The sequence below is a fragment of the Castor canadensis genome, chromosome 5 (genome assembly GCF_047511655.1).
Source record: "Castor canadensis chromosome 5, mCasCan1.hap1v2, whole genome shotgun sequence".
Classification (NCBI taxonomy): domain Eukaryota; kingdom Metazoa; phylum Chordata; class Mammalia; order Rodentia; family Castoridae; genus Castor; species Castor canadensis.
The window spans coordinates 158,183,680-158,204,486 of record NC_133390.1 but is presented as its reverse complement, the minus strand read 5'-3'; the positions used below and the strand labels follow the sequence as shown (position 1 = coordinate 158,204,486).

The 20,807-nt window shown below is 40.6% G+C and overlaps 1 protein-coding gene, 1 non-coding gene and 1 pseudogene across 3 annotated transcripts in view; 1 reads left to right on the top strand and 2 right to left on the bottom strand.

The window, feature by feature from the left end:
- The window catches only part of Asip (agouti signaling protein), a 117,055-nt gene extending 109,142 nt beyond the window's left edge, over nt 1-7,913 (bottom strand). For both annotated transcript variants that reach the window (XM_074074581.1, XM_020170277.2), the window contains exon 1: nt 7,033-7,913. The gene's annotated coding sequence lies outside the window, so the exon portion shown is untranslated. The remainder of the gene's footprint in view (nt 1-7,032) is intronic.
- Nucleotides 4,148-4,221, top strand: Trnaa-agc (transfer RNA alanine (anticodon AGC)). Its single transcript has one exon. It is a non-coding gene; the product is annotated as a tRNA-Ala (tRNA).
- An 11,613-nt stretch (nt 7,914-19,526) lies between the features above and the next one.
- Nucleotides 19,527-20,178, bottom strand: LOC109690776 (large ribosomal subunit protein uL23 pseudogene; annotated as a pseudogene).
- Between the last annotated feature and the right edge of the window lie 629 nt (nt 20,179-20,807).

The window sequence follows — 20,807 nt, the reverse complement described above, 5'->3', positions numbered from 1 at the left end:
CAATTTCTTGCACAGCAATGGAGCTCTAATATTGGTATTTATCAATATCAGACTGAATGAAAGAACAAAACCACACTGAATGTTGAATATAGGAGATGCACATAAAAAAGCAACACCATATGACAGTAGCCATTAAAAAGCCGAAGTGACTCTTCCAACACCTGATAAAGTAGACTTCAGGAAAAAGGAGCACTGCAGAGGTAAAAAGGGATATTTCTTAGTAATAAAAAGGTCTATGTCTCAGAAGGACATAACATTTCTGAACATGGACGCATGTGATGACGTGTGAGAATATCTGAAGTAAAAACTGGCAGGTGGAAGGAGAAAGCAGACGACTGCACCATTGCAGCAGAGATCTCGGCACCTTTCTCTGGGTAACCGGTAGAACAGGTAGCCACAAAATCAGCCAGGAAGTCATCGTGAACCTCACACTGTAAACCAAATGACCTAACTGCTGTTTATTGAACTCTCTACCCCCAACTGACGAATACACATTCTCTACAAAATATCTGGAATATTCATTAACATGGAACATACGTGTAACCGTAAAAAAGTCTTAATACATCTGAAAAGCTTGAAATGATATAGAAAATATTATGTTGCCTATTACACAGCCACAACAGAATTAAATTAGAAACCACAATGAAAAGTTATGTGGAAAATTCTCCAAATGTTTTGAAAGTAAGCATACCTGTCACTTAAGTATCCATGAGTCCAAAGAGGAAATCACAAAAGAAATTAGAAAATATCTTGAAAGGAATAATAACCAAAACCACATGGTAAGGGTTGTATTTATTGCAGTGTTTAGAAGGAAGCTGATATTTTTTCTTTCTTTTCTTTTTTACTTTTGGTGAGGTACTGGGGATTGAACTCTGGGCCTTGAGCTGTCTAGAAGTGCTTTACCACTTGAGTAATTACCCACCCGCTCTGTCCTTTTGCTTTTAGTTTGTTTTTCAGATAGGGTCTTGCTCCAACCTTGCCCTGGCTGGCCTCTGACCACAATCCTCTTACTTCTGCCTCTCCCAACCCCAGAAACTGATGCTTGTAATGCATATATTAAAATAGAAGAAATATTTAAATTCAGTGATCTAAACTTCCACATTAAGAAGTGGAGAGAGGAGAGAGAGAGAGAGAGAGAGAGAGAGAGAGAGAGAGAGAGAGAGAGAGAATATTAAACCCAAAAGGAAAAGGAAGAGATGTAAGAATGGAAATCAATGAAATATAATATGGGGGAAAAAAAACCACCCTGAAGAATCAGTTAAAAAAAAGATCTGCTCTTTGAGATAGTTAATGAAATTGAAAAGCCCTAGCTAGGGGGCTTCAGAAAAAAAAGAAATTAATATTAGGAATGAAAAAAAAATCTACTAATCGAAATGTAAAACTTCCTGTTGTGTTCAATAGTAAAATGGAGGTAAGAGTGGAAAGTGTCTGAATTTGAAAATAGAGCAACAGAAGTGATCTGATCTAAAGTTTTACCATGAGGAGTGATAGATGTTAAAGGAGATAGATATGTTTAACCTGATTTAAACATTGCACAATGTATACCTGTATCAAAACATTACACAGTATCCCTTCAACAGGGAGAATTTTTATGTTTTTATGTATTAGCTAAAATGAAAAAAAAAAGAAAATTTCAGTCTGAATGACAGAAAGAAAATGATTTAAAAAATGAGCAGAGCCTCAGAGGACAAAACGAAAAATCTAACTTTTACGCACTAGAATTTCATAGGAAAGGAGAAAGAGTAAAGAACAGGAAAATGGGTGAAACAATAGCTTAGATCTTCATGAATTTGACAAAAAGACAAGTCTGTGAGTCCAAGATGCTGAGCAAACCCAAACGACCCAATGAAATCCATTATTCGCCTGTTCATAAGCAGTATGAGAACTGAAGACAAAACAAAAAAACAGCGGACGCGGACTGAGTACAAATGACATGTTATTTACAGGAAAACAATGCTTGTGTTTTCTCATCAGAACCCATGGAGACCAAAAAGAAGGGAAGCTACATTTTTAACATGCTAAACAAATGTTAACCCAGAATTCTGTATCTAGTGAAAATATCCGTGATAAGTGAGCGTGAAATAAAGATATTCACAGATGAAGGGAAATTAGGAGAATGAGTTGTGAGTAGACACATAGACTCAGCATACTTCCTTACCTGGAATTTATAGCTCCATTTTTTTAAAAAGGAAAAAAGAATTATTATTAAAGAAAGTTTTTCAGGGAGAAGAGAAGTGATGCCAGAAGGAAACTGGAAACATCAGGAGGTGTAGCAGAAATGGGAAATAACCAGGTAAATACAACAGATCATTCTCTGAATTTTTTCAAGTGTGTGATGCTTAAAAGCAAAAGGTATAATATCGTCTGATGGGGTTTTCTGTAGTGTGTAGATGAAAAGTATAGGACATCTGCCGCACAAGGAGGGTGGGTAACGGGACTAAAACGGTGCTAGGGTTTCCAGTTTCCACTTGGCTTAACAAAACATTAATTGAAGGAAACTGAAATTTTATGCATGGATATTGTAATCCCTTTAGCATTCATTTAAAAACTTTCTAAAGTGTAGAACCAAAAAAATTTGAATAATTTAAGGAAGAAGGAAAAGGGAAACAAAGGAACAAAGAGAAAGGAAACAAAACAAATAATAAAATCATACACCTAAATTCTAGCATATTAATTATTAAATTGAACATAGATCAATTTATACAATCTGAACACAGCTTGTCAGATGGATTTTAAAAAATGAACCAAGTATATACTGTTTACAAAGAAACTCATATATATCTAGATTATGAGTAAAATAATAAGAAAAGATATGACACAAAAATACTAGTCAAGAGAAAGTTAACAGAGATAGAGATATTGCGTAATGATAAAAGGATCAATTCGCCAAAAATTGCAAATTTATTTTTCCATTAATTTGAAATTATTTGCAAGTACTGAGTATTGTTTGCTTGTTTGGTTTTTGTTCTGATCTTCAAAACCTAGGAGAAAACACTCACTGTATGCATATATATATACAAACAACTCCCACTCAATAATAAAAAGACAAATAAGTCCAATTTAAAAATGAGCTAAAGGGTATTGTGATTCATGCCTATAGTCCCAGCTATTTGGGAGGTTGAAGTGGGAGAATTACTTGAGTCCAGTCGGCCATAGTGAAATCTGTCTCAGAAAAAACAAATGCTAAGAAAAAAGAAAAAAAATAGAAAAAGAAAAATCAAATGCTTTGACCACTTTGAAAACCCATCTGGCAGTACAACTGTCAAAATTCATCACACTATCCAAATAGAAGCTATATATTTCCCTACACGTAATTTATATCTCCTTTTTGTGTGTGTGATGCTGGGGTTCGAACTCAGGCGCTCTGCCTCTTCCTTTCCTGCAGTAACACCTGGGTACAGTTGTTCCCACCGTTTCGAACACTCTCCCCCCAGCTCTTGGCACACGAGTCTCCTTCTTTAAGTCTTATCTCTGCCATAACCTCCTCACAGCTCTTTCCTCACCACTCTGTCTAAGCCTCTTCCAGCTACCCTCTGGCATTGTTCTAGTTCTTTTTTTAGCACTCTCATTATCTCTCATAATTTTGTCTTTTGTTGCTTATTGTTTATTTTTCACATAACTCCACTTCCAGTGTTTTCTTTCTTTAATGCTGCATTCTCATTGTCTAGAATCGAGCCTGCCACATAGAAAGTACTTAAATATTTTTTAGTTGCATGAATGAGCTCTGAGGATAGAAAAGACCAAAGGTAATTCTTCAGTGAACACAGAGAACATAATTGAGGAACATATGCCTTCAATCCATTTTATCTGCAGAAGTATCCCAGAATTTCTTGGAAGAGTCTGTCCATGTGCTGGGAAAAACGTAAGAGAACCATGGTTTTAAAGTGCTAAGATTTGAGGGCTGGGGTGCTTAGCCTGAAGAATACCCTGGGTTCAAGCTCCAGTGCCAAAATAAGTAAATAAGTAAGTAAAGAAATTAAAGTGTTCAGATTTAAGCTTATAATACAAATGAAATACAGATAACTTAGTGGAAATTTAGAATATAAAAATATAACAATTTAGCAGATGTTCAGCGTGCTCAATCTTGAAATAGTGAATATCATGGAAAGAAACAAAATGTTACCTTGTTCCAGACACAATCATTGGGGGCTGAGTGTGACTCAGTGGTAGAGTGCTTGCCTAGCATGTATGAGGTCCTGGGTTCGATCCCCAGCACCGCCAAAGGAACAAAAAAAAAAAAAGGTAGAAACCACAGACACAATCATTGAGGGATCAAGATGTCCTCTGGAATTAACAATACTTTGGCAGTCAGGACTTGTGGATGAGTAGAATATCTTATGTATGTATCAATCACTGGATTTTTTTTAGGCTAGCTCTGAATCCTACCCCTCCCCCCAAAAGGGCTGCCAGTATGCACATATAAGTGAGACATAAATTGAATTTTCCAAGACAGAAAGCATAAAATAAAATAGCCTGATATGTTGCAGATAGCAAAAGAAACCAAGCATAGAAAAAGCCCCTAAACAGACAAAACTTAATTTATGATGTTAGAAGTCAGGCTAGTGGTTATTCTTGGGAAGAGAAGGGATTTGAAGGGAGAATGAAGGGCTTCTGGGTGCTGACCATTTTTTATTGCGAGGTCCTGGTTTTCTGGGTGTGTCACAGAGTGCAAGTTCATCAAGCTGCACGCTTTGCTCTGTGTTTTCTTGCAATAAAAAAACATAACTTAAAAAATAGACAAAGCCGAGGACACACCTATAATCCCAGCACTTGGGAGGCAAAGCAAGGAAGATTGAGAGTTCAAAGCCTGCCTGAGCTACATAGCCAGACCCTATCTCAAAAAATAAAAAGAGGAAAAAATACGAGTATATCCAGAACATTTAGGCATTCAGGAAAAAGGGAAATGATGATTTTAAAGAAAAAAAGCAATCAAGAAAATAGTCAATTGTTACAACATACTGACTCTGCCCCCATCCCCTCTCCCTGGCTCAGGCAGATTCTTCTTTAGGCTGCCATCTTATCCACAAGAATCCTGCCAATAGACAGTAGTCTTTGTTTTCCCAGCTGATGCAGAGGAAGATGGAAGTCCTGGCAGGCCAATGAATAGATAAAAGCCTTAGGTAGGTAGAAGCAGTTAAAGACAGTTTGCTAGGAGCATTTCTAAGCAAGTGAGAGACTCACTCTCCATTCTACAATCTTTTCAAACAGATCCAAATGGTTGTGTAAAATGGTTTGAATTTAGTACATTTGCTTCAAGATGATTCTTCTTAAAAACACCCAAACTCAAAGAGAAACCTGTAAAGCACATGTCTGGGGAATAGATGGACACTGAACTGGTGGCTGTCTAGCAGGTAATTTAAGGCTGGATCCTACCTTTACCAAGGCCAGCCAAGCGGCTCATGAAACCCTCCCCCCATGCAAAACCCCCTCCTCTTCTTTTTCCTCATCAGAGTTGCCCTGTGAGCAAAACGCAGACCTCTAAGGGCTCCAGGGACTCCTTTACCCCTTGAGCCAGCTACAGGGATTTAAATTGGATACAGACTCTAGCTTTACAGTTTCTGATTTCCTCCCCAAATCTGAATAAAACTTTCCAACCCAATTGAAATCAGTTTTCCCTCAACTCCCAATGGATTTCTCTGAGTACATTTCTCTCCAAATTGTATCTCTGTCATCTGAGTCAAAGGTGCTGCTCTGCCCACAACCCCACTCCTAGACAAATCTGATCTTTTCGATCCCGTTTTCCATTTGGCTTCTCAAGAACTCTTCTCCCTTTTTGACGAGAATCCCAGCTCTGGGACTTCACCTCTTTTGCCCAAATCTGAACACTTGGCAACTTTGCTTCCCAGAGCCCAACTGTAACAGTTGGCAAGTTTAGCTGATGCTAGAATGCTCACCCCTATGCAAGCGTGCTTGTATGTTGATGCTCTTTTATCTTTTTTATATTCCACCAGACTGTCTTGAAGGACCTGAAACAGCCCCTTTCAAAGACAGCATTCCGGCCCAAGCCTGCTCACATAAAACAGGGTTACTGCACTGGCCAAATGGCAGCCCATTAAAATGAATCATCTCAATTTGGCTACGCATTTCCTTATGTCTCTGAATTTGCTAGCACTCCAAAGCAATAGAACCCGTACTTGGTTTCCTGGACACACAGAGTTCTGTGTTTCAAAGTCTCAACCTGACAGAAGCTGAAACCAAATACTTCAACCTGCAATTTCTTTCTTTTCTTCATCTGCCTAACAGGATATTGGAGCAATCAAATCAAAAGGCGGTAATTGGCCCCCATTCCTGGTAATTGCCTTTGCATGGGGTCAGTCCTGCTGAGGATTGTGCCCAAAGTGAAGCCATCAGTGTTAGTGCACTCATCCTTAATGGGATTTCTGCGGCTTAAGGGGAAGCTACTCAGACATAGTCTGTACCTTCAGTGTGAGTCCGATTCTTTTCCTTCCTTTTCACAGAGCAGTTCAAGACAAGACTCGCCTCTTCTTAGGGTTCAGCTTGGTTGGGAGATTTCTAATGACATCAGGTCCCACCACTCCCTGGGTTTGCACTTCTGCTTGTGTTGTTGATTCAGGGCAACATGGCTGCTCCCTCACCAGGGATCTTTCTTCACATATCTCAAGAAGGTTCTGAGTCTGCCACAATGAAGGGTACAGACCTGTATCCATCTCAGCTACCTGTCTAGAAGTTTTGAGCAGTGACCAGCTGCTTTGATACTACTTTAGTTGCTTAAACATTTTGTCAAGCTTTGCACCCAAATAACAGACTGTGATTTTGAAACTTCAATAAGCAGAATCACCAGACCAAAATCATCTAAAAATATCAGCTGAGGAAATTTCACTATAGAAAAGAAACAAACAAGTAACAAAATAAGATGTTGAAGGAGAGGGGGGAATAGATAAGAAGGAAGAGAAGGATAAAGAGAAGAAGGAAGAAATTGAGCCCGTAGATATGTTTCTGCAGCATAGACATAGTATTAACTGAAACACTCGCTGAGAGAAAGAAATTTCTTTTTCCCCCAGTGGGGCTCACCTCTCACTACACAGGTCCCTGTCCCAGGATTCGTCAGTAGCCGCTTTCTGAGATCAATAACAGATAATTCCAGATTAAAAGAGGGGTTCTGAAATCAAGATGTGATTTTTAGGTCTATGATTCTCCAAATGGAATCTGGGATCTCTGGTGGTCTGCGGAGATTCTTCCAGTTGGTCTGTGGGCTGGGTCAAAATGCAAAGCACACAGTGTGTTGGGTAGTTTTCTTTTCTTTTTTCCTTTGAAGGATATTTTCCACTGCGGATTTGAATCAAAATTTAAAAACATCGAAAAATATTTTTTGAAGGGAATTACAAATAATAAGAATGGATTCAACAAAACACCTCAAAAGTGCTGTTTTCTATCTTGTTTATTTCATCTAGTAAACGGGTGAGAATCTTGCTTTGCTAAAATAGGACTAAAATTTTTTAAAGTTTCCATTCTAGATGAAAAAAATGAGTCTTAGAAATCTCACCTTTCAGAGGATTAGAAAGTAAGATCCTTTTTCACTGGGTTTCCCATTTCTTGGCATCATTGTTCCTCGTCTCTGTGTCTAGCTCAATGTCCACGGCTTGCAGTCAGAAGCAGCCACTGGCAAGAAGAGCCACTCTGGGCTGCCACAGCTCTTTCCTCAGGTTTCTCTTCCATGGATCAGGAGCTCAGGTGTGGGGTGAAGGGAACGTCAAATGGGGCTGCCGCTCAGCAAGAGCTGTTTTTCCTCGTCCTAGCCCCACAGCAAGAGTTCCCTGGGAAAGCTGGACTGCTGGAGAAGAGTTTTGTGGCTTAGCTCATGAGCCCATTGTTACCCACACAGCACAGCAAAGCTGTCCAGACATTCAGGCTGCTCAGATGCCATGAAATAAAAATCCACACTTACTCTGCCTTTCCCATTCTAAGGAAGCAATGTGCACATTTGGCTAATTGTTGGACCAAATTTGCAGTCATAGTTTCTGAGAAGGTTCTCAGAGCAACTGGGCTCCTTACACCACAGGTACATGGTTCAGAAGGTATTAGTTAGAGCTAACTTGCAGACCTCTGATCGGCTTTTCCTAAGTGTTTGCAACACCATTTATCTATCTCGTGTTTCCTCTTGTGTACAAACTGCTCTCCAAGACATCAGATGCAGCCCTGTGTTACCCAGACACTGTTAGTCTCCCTATCCTTTGCTCCTAGGTGGACCCACCCAGGAAAAAAAGGAAGTAATGTTCTTCCCACTTTGCTTGATAAGGTGAAAACAACTTGTTCACTCTTTTAATATGCTTGGAGGTTAGACTGGAGGCATGGCTCAAGTGGTAGACCGCCTCCTTTAATATGCTTGGAGGTGGGGGGAAGAGGAAGAAGAAAAAGGAAAAATTCAATCCCAACATCTGGATGGAATTTGTTACAAATCTTCTGGGACCCCTGGTTCCTGAATGTCTCAGCTAATGATTCCTTCTTCCAAGTCTGCAGAGGCTCAAGGACTCAGCCTGCTGGGGAGAGTAATTTGCTGCCAGTCCCTGCGAGTCGGTTTAAATAGGTTGTCAAGATGTTGCAGCCCTGGCCATAGCCTGCCAGGGGGAGGGGGCATGGCCACTGCCATGTGATCTCGCTCACTTGTTTCTGTGTGGACACCCAGTGAAAACGGCGTTTGCCGCTTCTGGAGAAACGGAGCTCGTCACTGAATTGCCCTAGAGTCTGCCTCACGGACGTAAAGTCGGTGAACGTGCTCACGTCTTTGGGAGATCTATGTTTGGGTCTAATGTTTCCGGACACCTAGGTATAGCAGAAAGAGGACCAGAGGATCACAAGGCCTGGTTTTAGATACAAGTGCCCTTACAGGCTCTGTGTATTGAGCTGGTTTACTTGCCTTCTCTGAGCCTCAGTTGCTTTGTCAGTAATGTGGGTGAATATTCTCACAAGGAGCTGGTGTGAAATGAACGATCTCACGGTATCTGGTGGGGCTTGGTGCATATGAATTGCGTCTGAATCTTGGACAGCACCCTGTGGCAAGGAGGACTCTTCCTCAAAATAGGAAGGTCCCACAATAATGTGAACCCAGGGAAGGAATTCAATGGTTCTCAAGTCCTTCTGTCTTTCTGCAACTTCCTGGAAAATGCTTCCCCTTAAAACAGAAGGAATAGGAAAGGTAGTACCCTGGAAATCAGCAAGTAGTGACACTTTAAACTCCAAAAAACTGCCAGGAATGCTTCTAAGTACAATGAGACGGCAAAGAAAAATAAATGTACAGAATAATAAAGTTATCTTGTATGTGTACACTATATGGTAATTTTTTTTACTCCATATAGCTATCTTGTTTACCCTTTACCAATGAGATACCGTTTCCATTAAAAAAATATTTTTGCATAGATGAAAAATTGAGGCTAATAGCATTTAAGTGATTTAGAAGTTCATTATATTTCTATATTCCATATCATCTCTATCCACAGAGTCAATTTTTTTCATGAAATCTTCCTACTCCTTCATACAACTTCCCCCTAAACAACTGGCTCCACAATGATTTCTTCTTTTTCTGAGTTTCTCTATTACTTATTACCTATACCTCTATCTCTTTCCAAAGTTTTTTTTTTACTTATTTATTAGTCAGGAAACATTTATCAAACAGCTACTATGGGCCTCCTTGGCAGTGGGGGTACACAGATGAATAAGGCACCTCTTCTAGCATCAGGAGTTAAACATCTAAAGGAGGAAAGAACCATGAGCAGTTCATAAATGCCTTAATTAACCTAAGATTAAATCACTTTCTCTACTTCTCCTTCAGTCTGGAACACTTCCATTTCAGCTGCCAAGGGGAAAAAAAAAATATCAATAAGCCTTAACGTAGTGAAACTAAACCTTAGAGGAAAGGAGAATTTTTAACCAATGAACTACAGCTACATCTATCCATAAGAGCCAACGATAAATCACAATAGAGGCAGTGACTTAAAACTTAAATTCTCCTACGGACTTCTTCCCACACAGAGGGGGTTTGAACTAAGCTCCCAGCCCTGTAACAGTACAGAATGGCTGGTGGCACACTGTTGTCTTAACCCAACCCACAAGGTTTGGGGAAGAGTGTTATTTCCTGCTAACAAGGCATGGCTTCAGGACTAAGACTATCTATTCTAGCCCTTTTTCTAACCAGTTACCCTAACAACACATTCCAATGATAGTAGTCCCAAGAGTAATTACAACTTCCTAACATAAAATGAAAGTCCCCAGATAAGAATTATGTGAGCAAAGACTGGCACATAGAAAAGATTGCTCAGATTTGTTTTCTTCTTGATTCTTTTAGTCAGTGTGGCTCTTGATCACCTGCAATTTTAAATTCCATTTTTTTCCTTCAGTTTCATGCTCTGGGATATTGAGTCAATCCAATCCAATTTAATCAGCAGCTTCAAAGTATAAAGTAATAGCGGAAGTACTTAAGAAAACAAATATGAATAAAGAAAGATTCCTTGTTTCAGAAGTTGAGCCATAGTAATGATCAGCCCTAATATGGACCAGAAATATCATGTTCTTTTGATGAGCGGTGATGTTTTTGAGAGTCATATATAAAAGCCATATATTTCGCCTAGCACACATATTCCACTCCATAACATAAAGGGTTTTTGTTTGTTTGTTTTTTGATGGTGCTGGAGATCAAACCCAGGGCCTTGCACAAGCTAGGCAAGCATCTTATTGCTAAGCTATACCCCCAGCTCTCCATAATGTAAGATTTAAATCATTGCCATATCTGAGGTTCTAGACTATGTTAGTGAGGAGTCCTAGATATGTATACCAAGAGGCTTGTCCCAGAAACGAACCTTGTAAGCACTTTTTGAAGTGTAGCTGAATTTAGACAAGTGTTTCTTGGTCTTACCATTATAACCTAGAATGTGAGGAAGATAGCCACCTAGGGTATACACTCCCCAATCCTTTCTAGATATGCCCTTCAAGTAACATATTTTTTCAACCCAAGCCTCATCCTGCCTACTAAGCAATACGTAAGTCAGGTGAATAAATTCCCTTTAAAATGTAGAGGGTAGGGTCAAGGGAATCAAATTTCACTGAGCAACTAATCTATGTCCTATACATCTCGTATCTCATTTACAGCTCAGTTTAGCACTGAAAAGTGATTCTCATTTCCCTTATTTTATATCCGAGGAAAGCGATGCCTCCTCTGAGGTCATGTAGCATATAAGCGGTAAAGCCATGATTCACAGGTGCACAATGGCAGTAGATGGAGTTCTAGTTCAGAAATCTGCTGGATTGTGAATCCATCAGAATGCCGTTATGCCCAAGGGACATTTCAACTCACCAAACTGCTCCAAAGCCATGGACAGGATGTTCCCACACAAGAGGGCTGGACTTCAGAGATACCAGGCACTTCCTGAAATTCAGTTTCACCAAATGCCTTTGGTCACAACCATTCAGTTTTGATTTGAAATGTGACAACTCAGTTAATATAAGCAAAAGAACTTTCACCAAGGAAAACCCTGCTGAGTTGCAGCACCCTAGAAGGTGGGCATCCTTGAAGCAGAAGAGGCCATGGAGTAGGAGAATTTAGAGGTCCTGAAATCACTGAGGATCCAGTGGCCAGGCCAAGTGGCCCCACAGCTGGAGGTCATTAACAGTCCAGGGTAGCATTAAAAAGCAGCAGGAAAGAGGGGATAGCTGCCGAAGTCATTGATCTAAAGCCTGGATTCAGTTTATCACCCTCCCGACTCGTATCTTCCACAGGTAAGTCTAAAGGGGAGTTACTTTGGGAATCTGACAGTTTAACTGCTCTGCTGATGTAATAATGCTGTTCCAAAGTTGGAGAGAAAATGAGTGACTGATGATGCCTGATTTAAGTACGAGTTCAACTCATTCTTTTTAATAAAGCTTGGCAGGGATTCTCTAAGACAATAGACAATTCCCAAACCATTTATGCTTGACTTTGGCATTTGGGGTGGCACTGGCAGCAACAGATTTAACTCGCGATTATCTTTAACTTGAGGTGAAAATCATGCAGGGTGCTGGGGGCTCACATCTGTAATCCTAGCTCCTGGGAGGCTGAGATTGAGAGGATTGCGGTTTGAGCCAGCTCAGGAAAATAGCTCACGAAACCTCATCTCCAAAATAACCAGAGCAAAAATGGACTGGGGGTGTGGCTCAAGTGGTATAATGTCTGCTTTGCAAGTGTGAAGCCCTGAGTTCAAACCCCAGTCCCACCAAAAAAAAAGAAGAAAGAAACTCAGAGTAATCAGTATTCTTTGGCAATGAACTCATTGATGGAGGAGGCACAAAAGGGAACCAACTGGTCATTTAGAAATTGATGGATCAGTGCTCCATGAAGAGGGAGGGGGATCATAAATGAATAATTCTAGCAATAGTCAAAAGCTAGTTCTTTTTAGTATTGGGGCATAACACTGAACTTTTCTGGGGAGAAAGATTCATTGGCCAGAAGCCTTGAAATTTTCTCCTTAGATGTTCACCATTCAGAGAGGAGTTTCTCTTTAACCTGTGTTTTGCTTTGGCCTCTAAAATTCTCAGAGGAAAAGGCTACTCCCAGTTCCAGGCTAGGCCAAGTATATAAGGTTTATGTGATTTTTCTCTGTCCACAGACCCAGTCACATTAAGATGGGCTTCCCTGGGGTCGAGTATCTATTGATGGTATTTAGGAGGGTCCTAAACTTCCCAAATTGCCTTTGAGACATTTGGATATCTTAGTTTTTATATAGTAGTAATAAGCTGTGGAATATCACTAAAATTATCTGTATAAAATCAAGAAAATGTACTCTAATGATACAAACTTACTATACCAGTCTGTTACATATGGCAGATAAGGAGTGTTGCCTGATGGTTTGTTTTTAGTGTAAGACACCTCAGCACAACACTCACTCATCACTGACAGCTACTTAGGAGTTGGTTTATCACTTACAAATGGGGTGGGACCATTACAAGAGTACATGTAGTTATAAGAGTCAGCTCTCTAGTTCAAAAGAGGAGAAAGAACTATTGTTTATATAGTTAGTTAAGGCCTCAGAATTGGCTAATTCTACTCTGCTGGTAGATGGCATCTCCATATCTCGCTTAGACTTCATCAGGCTGAATCTTCTATTGGCTGGATACTGTTTTATTCAGTAGGCTGGTCTCCAGGTTTTTATGTGTGCCAGTCTATCCTAATTGCCAAAGGGGATGCAAGAAGAGAAATCTCACAGTGTATAGAAAAAAAGGACTACATGAATTTGTAACAGAGGTGAGGCTGGTGTCCAGTTTAGTTTCTTTAATTTATTTCCAGTACTCAGTAGCCTAGGTTTCTGCGGTCATGCCCCAGGCCTGATTTGTTCTCATGAGCTTTCTGTTTCCAAAAGTTTAGACTTGTACCACTGTTAATACATGCGATGACCTTAAGCTAGACAGGAGACGATTTTAGGTGGCAGATGGACAAGCATCAAATAATCAGATCACGAGAAAGTAGTTCTCTTTTTGGTTCACTTTCCAGCCTGGATTACTTCTAGAAAAAAGTCATATTTGGAGCTGATATGCCATTAACAGACTCCAAAACTTATCATTGCCCTTTTAAGTGACCCTTTTTAAATAAAAATAGGCCTTATGCTTAAAGTTTTCTTCCAGCAATAGTAGATATTTAGAATTGGTGGCTATTTTTATTAAATTTTGCACAAATATTTTGTTTATGACAAATGACACTAACATGTTATAAATTTTCTTTTTACACAAATGTATTTAAGTTTTAGAAGAGTTAGTTGACTTAAAGAAAAATATAAAGCAAATAATAATATAGGTGGTTCAGGGATATGGTTGAACACCTGCTGCTGCTTGTCCAAAGGACTGAAGTTTGGAAAACATTTTTTTTTGAGGTGCTAAGGTTTGAACTCAGAGCCTACTCCTTGAGCCATTCCACCAGCCTTATTTTGTGATGGGCTTTTTCGAGATAGGGTTTCTTGAATTATTTCCCATGGCTGGCTTCAAACCACGATCCTCCTGATCTCTGCCTGCTAGTAGCTAGGATTACAGGCGTGAGCCACCAGTGCCTGGCTAGAAAACATTTCTTTCCTCCACTTTCTAGCCCAACCAAAGTTATTGTGGCCTATTCCTGCCCTTTTTGACTGAAAACAACTCAGGATTGTGATAATTACTGATAGTGGGTGAGGATCATGCTTTTTCCTATATATATTATATTATGGTTTTAAGATCTTGAACCTTAAATTTTTTCCTTCCTTCCTTTGTTCATTTTTTTCCTGTGTGGGTTTTTTTTTTTGGTTTTTGTTGTTTTGTTTTTGCAGTACTGGAGATTGAACTTAGGGCTTTGTGCTCACTGGGACTGGGTAAGTGCTCTACCATTTTAGCCACACCCCCAGTTCATTTGCTTTTAGTTTGTTTTTCAGATAGGGTCTTATGCTTTTGCCTGGTCTGGCCCTGAGCCACATCCACCTCCTGAATAGCTGGGATGACAGGCATGTACTCTGTGTCTGGCTTCCCAATAACCTATCTAACCCATGGTCATAGGCCAGCTGTGGTCTTAACTGGGAGTCTATGCAATAGTTTTGAGTCCTCTTAGGCATCATACTGTGTCATGATCCCCTGGGGCTTCAAGACTATAGCTGGAAATAAATATCCTCTGTGACATGGGACATAAGCCCCACCTTCTGCCTGTCTGATGGATCAGATCTCTTACAGCCCTGGCATCATCCCAATGACAACCAGTTGACTTACAGAAACTCTCAGATGAGAATTAAGAAAATGGATATGGAAGCAGTTGATAAACCCCAAAAGCCCCAGAAAAATATACAAGACTATGTCATCAAACCTTTCCTAGCCCATTCCAGGTTTTAGTCCTTGGATCACTGTCCTGACTCTATTTCTATTCTCATCTGTTCCCCTGGTTTTAATTATTATCCACATGCTAGTAATTCCAAAATCTGCATGTCTAGCTTAGATCTCTATCCAGAACTTTAGACTTTTATTTTGGGCAGATTCCTAGATATCTATCTCCATTTTGGTATATCCTACAGATACCTCAGAGTAAGCAGAACTCACCCCTTTTCCTGCTAATCCTTGCTTGTCCTTTGACATCCTATATCTCATCAGGGTTACCATCAATCACACAGTCACCTAAGCTAGACACTGGAGAGCCTTCTAGCGGCTCTTCCTTTTCCCTCCTCCCCTTGCTACAAGGCCCTTCTTCTCCCCAAACTTACTAATCCAGATGCTCATTTGTATTTCGCCTGTATTACACCATTTTCATGTTATTATTATTTTCTCTGGTCTCTTTGTCTCCAGATGTGCTGCATCAATATACTCTGCACACTTCTGCTAGAAGATACTTGCAAAATTCAGCCCATCCGTATGTCTCCCCTGCTAAAGCCCTTCAATATCACAACAGGATATGATCCAGGCTCTCTAACCCATTATGTGTAAGACTCTCCCTGTCTGGTTTTTCTGATTCTTTGGACCCCTGTTGCCCCTTCTCACTCTTGTTTCCTTCTATTTCTTTGCTGTCAGTGGCCTTTCTGTTTGAAATGTAGTATCCTTCTGTCAGTCTCTTTGTAGCTAAATCTTATTCATCTTTTAAGACTAATCCCATCCCCTGGCCCATTAGGAGATTGCATATTTTAGGTACACCTCTACCAGTGCACAGACATCACTTATTATTGTTGTTGGTTGTCTTAGGATTACTTATGTGTCTACTGTTTTCTGCAAACAAAGATAACCTCATTATATACTCTGTTTCTTAGTGCATGTCATAAACTAAGCCTCCAATAATTGTTTGAATGTATAACTTTCAGAAAAATAGTCTTAGCTTTAAAATTTTTTCCAAGTGGGGAAAAACTTGGAAATTACTTCATATAGCACATATTATTAATATGCTATTACTTAGTGTTTTCTTGCCTCAATTCCCTGAGTATTTTAGCAAGTAAACTGAATCTGTTTCAAGTTTATGCCAACAACTTCGGAGTGACATTGCAAAAGGACATTCCTTAAGCATTTCAGCTCCCAACTTGGTCTTGTCTCCCTACTTAGACTCCAAAGAGCTACAGTGGAAAAGACACACACCAAGTGAGAGTGGGACTCCTGTGTGGCCACCTGGGGGCAGTGCAGTCTTGTGGATTGGTTTTACAGCAGAACTTGGGGAGCCCCATTCCTGGGCATCCCATGCCACTTCTGTCATGCTTCCTCATCTCTCTTCTCAGGGGTAAGTCCTTGGCTGAGTCCACCTTTTCACTCTATCATTGAACTGATGAGAGAGGGGCTGGAATCTGTGCCCAGGGGTGAGGCTCACTCACTGAACACCATATGGAACTATAAGCTTACACCCTGGAAAAACTTCCACTTTTCAACTCCTGAGAGGCTGGATTAAACAAATAAAGCTGGAGGCTTCTTTGAGCCAGAAAATATAAATACTTTAAAGGAAAGAGTGGAGGCTGGTGTTAAACTGTTAACAGGTATGGAACAAAGTTATACCTCTTGTAGAAATGTCACATTTCCTTAGTTTTCCAAATTACCCATGGCTCTCATCTAACAATGGGTGGAAAATCTGCTCTTGGCTTTTTCTGGGAGCTTTTAGGTATTTGGGGAAAGACAGCTTTCAGTCAGTGCCTGTCAACCTGGGTGCTCTTAGTCCATAATGATCTGTTCTAGGACCCTTTCTCTTGGCTTTGGTGAGGCATGGAGGCCTCTGCTGAGACTCCCAAACAGAGTACTTTTTCTCACCTCCCTTGCTTAGGGACCCTGTGATCCCAGGGGTGTATGAAAGAGTTGGAGTAGGACCTGGATATACCTTGTCAGGACCCAAAGTCAGGCTCAGGAAATTCTCTGTCCTCTATCCTTCTCTAATTCTGAAAGCCCTTCTAAATTCTCTCAACTAAAACAACTCTATCATCTCCAAGAACTGGGCTGATTAAAAAAAAAAAGTCTGCTGATTTTCGTTTTTCTTTTTGAGATGCAAGAAGGCCTGATCTCTAGAACAAAAAGTCTTGGTTATTCTGCTGGAATGAGGACTGTGGAGGAAGAGGAATGGCCCATTTTCATTCTTTTTTTTTTTTCTTTTCACAGGACTAGGGTTTGAACTCAGGGCTTCACACTTGCAAAGCAGGTGCTCTACCATTTGAGCTACACCTCTAGTCCAGTTTTTCTCTGGTTAGTTTGGAAATGGAGTCTCTCTAACTATTTGCCCAGGTTGGCCTTGAACTGCATTGTGCCACCAGTGTCTGGCTAGAAATGGTCCGTTCTTTAAGGAAGTACAGAAATAGTTGACATTACAGAAGTAAGAGTCAGGCAACTCAAATACTGAGTTGTGCTCATCTTAGGCCTTGTTCTGAAAGTATGAGGCCTCTCCAGGAAGAGGAAGTAGGTTGATTGAAGGTGGGGATAGAGGATACTCTTCCAGCTCGGATTGGGAAGTGCTTCAGGTTGGAAGTAAGCAGTAAACTTAGGTTCTACCATTGTCTGTGTAGGATGCCAGATTCACCGAGGAGGTGGGGCTAGCATTCCCAGGCTTCAGTTCTTGGTTGCTAATCTAGTTTGGGCCTTTCCCATCTCAGGAAGAAGTTTGAAGAACTCATGAGAGAGTTATCCCAGGATCCCATCCAACCCTTGAATAATATGCTGGGTAAGACACTAGTAGAAGAAATCCCCCTTTCACTTACTTATTTTTCATAAATTGTTTTTTATATTTCATTATAATAGAATTTATTTTTATTATTGAGACTTTTTGTACCCCCTTAAATTTTGCACCCAAGACGTATGTCTTGCTTTTCTCATCTTACTCCCACTGTAGGTAGCTGCCCCTGGTAGAACTACTTGGAGCCTTTGTGGTTAATGTGATGTGGAGAGTGAGCTGGCCTGGTTCTGTGAGATCACTGGTGGGATGCAAGCATCTCATCCTGACCCTGGATGAAGACTGGGGGCCCAGCATTCTGGACAAGCACTTCTCCCAGTCCCGCAGTTGGACTGTGTTAAGACTACACCTGTGAGGTACATTGACATCCCTGGACATTAAGCCAAGAGTCCTTTATTTATTTTTGTTATAAATGGAGACAGTTTTTGCTCAGATACCATCATTCATTAGGGGTCACCTGAGGATCCAAGAATTTCAGGACAAAATCTGGGTTGTCCTGATCTGACGTTACTTCATTCCATCCAGATTTCTAGCCTCATGTCTACCCATTCCTTCTGCTCAGTCTTGGGAGACGATTGGTCTGTTTTGCTGTTCTCCAGGCATAACAAGTACTTTCATGCCTCTTTGCCTTTCTCATGCTCTCACCTTGCCTGGAATACTTTCTCTTCCTCTGCCTGATAAAGTTTTTGCTTACCTTTAAGGCCCAACAAATTTCATTTCTTCTATAGTTTCCTTTGACATGTTCCCCTTCTTGAATTTCACAAACTCCCCTATGCTTTATATGTGTCTCCTTAGAGAATGGCAAACTCAGTGATTTGCTTGAAAACTCAGGAAAGAGCCACTTGTGAGCTTACTTCCTCTCCTCTCCTTTCCCTCTTAAGGCTATGACTCCATCTTTGTACAGTAGCTCTTTGTACTTCATGTGCTGGGCACATATGAAGTACTTAAACACTGGTCCAATATGATGAAAGCTGGACGACATCACACAAAAGATGATTGCCTTTTTATTTTCACTTTCTATTTCTACTTCTCAGGAGATTTTGTTTACTGCCTCAAATTTCCTCTTGTGATCATTTCAGTTCTTTCTAGCCATATGTATCCTATCCAATTTTACCTAGCTTTCTTGGGCTAACTCTCCCGGGCTAGCTCTCCTAACCCTAAACCTCCACTCATTTATTCTCTCATTTGACACATTTTATCGAGCACCTGCTCTTCTGCAGGCACTATTTTAGACATGGTGGGGAGGTGCAGTAATGATGGGATACTTTTGAGGAACTTATATTATGGTCAGAGAACTACATCAACACAAGTAAACAAGATAATTTCAAATAGTGAAGAGTTCCTGGAGGGAAATAAGATAACATGATAGGGCATGGAGTGGGAACAACTTGAGAGAGGTTGATCAGACAAGTCCTCTTGGAGGAGAAGACACTAGAAATCTGACAGACTGAAGGAGCTGGCTACATGGGGACATGTTGAGAAAGATTCCAAGCAGAGATCAACAGGGACATAAGCCCTGAGATGAGAACAAGTGACTGAAAGTTATAAAGCACTATGTAACTAAATAATAGAATTGCTTTACGGTTTTTCTTGGCCTGTCAGCATTCTTTCACCCCCTTCACCGAACAGTAGCTTTGATCCCTTCTAGGAAGTGACCTTCACCTTCTTACCACCCACATCACAGAATTTTCTTCTAACAAATCCCATTGAAGCTTATTTGATGATTGTCTGATCATCTTGGTGATGGGAGCACCACATCTTTGAGATTAGAAGCTTTGTGTGCCCCTTCCTCTTCTAGAAGGTTTCAGTTCTGCTCTCCCATCTTCAGGAAAGGGCCACTTCACAGGAAGACACAGATAGAAATTCAGGGATAACGTGAAGGGGGAAAAGCCAATTCTATGGACTGACACCCACAGGTGCTTGATCCTGAAGTTCACTTCGGTGAATCTCAAAGTTCTCTCTCTTTTTTTTTTTATGGTGAAAAAAATGTATATTTATAATGAGTAAGCTGGACTCAGTTTAAATGGTTCAGATTTTGTTGGCAGCATCCAAAGCATCATAATCAGGAGCCAGTCAAACATATGCCTTCTTCTCTCAGGCCTGATCAGTGTGTTGACCTTATCAACGACATAGAGCTTCTTCATAGCCTGTTTGATCTGGTTGGCCTTGACATCCACAATGAACACAAGTGTGTTGTTGTCTTCTGTCTTCTTCATGGCTGACTCAGTGGTCAGAGGGAACTTGATAGCATAGTGGTACAGCTTATTTCTCCTTGGGGCACTCTCCTAGGTTTTTGGGCTGCCTCCAGAGCCGCAGTGTCTTGGGCTGCCTGCAGGTGGGTGACGAGCATATCTTCTTTTTGTGGCTGTGGATGCCTTTCAGCACTGCCTTCTTGGCTTTCAAAGCCTTTGATTTGGCTTCGGCTTTGGGAGGGGCAGGAGGTTCCTTCTTCGCTTTCGGCACCATCCTATAAAAAGCCCCTGCAGTCATTCTTGCTGTCCTTTCTCCACACTGCACATTGCCCTCCATTGGGCTCCCATGCCCAGCTGGCCTCCTTCCTTGGATGCCAGAGCAGCTGTTTATTTTATTTATTTATTTATTTATTTTTTGTTTTTTCATTTTTCTTTTATTATTCATATGTGCATACAAGGCTTGGTTCATTTCTCCCCCCTGCCCCCACCCCCTCCCTTACCACCCACTCCGCCCCCTCCCTCTCCCCCCCAATACCCAGCAGAAACTATTTTGCCCTTATTTCTAATTTTGTTGTAGAGAGAGTATAAGCAATAATAGGAAGGAACAAGGGTTTTTGCTGGTTGAGATAAGGATAGCTATACAGGGCATTGACTCACATTGATTTCCTGTGCGTGGGTGTTACCTTCTAGGTTAATTCTTTTTGATCTAACCTTTTCTCTAGTACCTGTTCCCCTTTTCCTATTGGCCTCAGTTGCTTTAAGGTATCTGCTTTAGTTTCTCTGCATTAAGGGCAACAAATGCTAGCTAGTTTTTTTAGGTGTCTTACCTATCCTCACCCCTTACTTGTGTGCTCTCGCTTTTATCATGTGCTCATAGTCCAATCCCCTTGTTGTGTTTGCCCTTGATCTAATGTCTACATATGAGGGAGAACATACGATTTTTGGTCTTTTGGGCCAGGCTAACCTCACTCAGAATGATGTTCTCCAATTCCATCTATTTACCA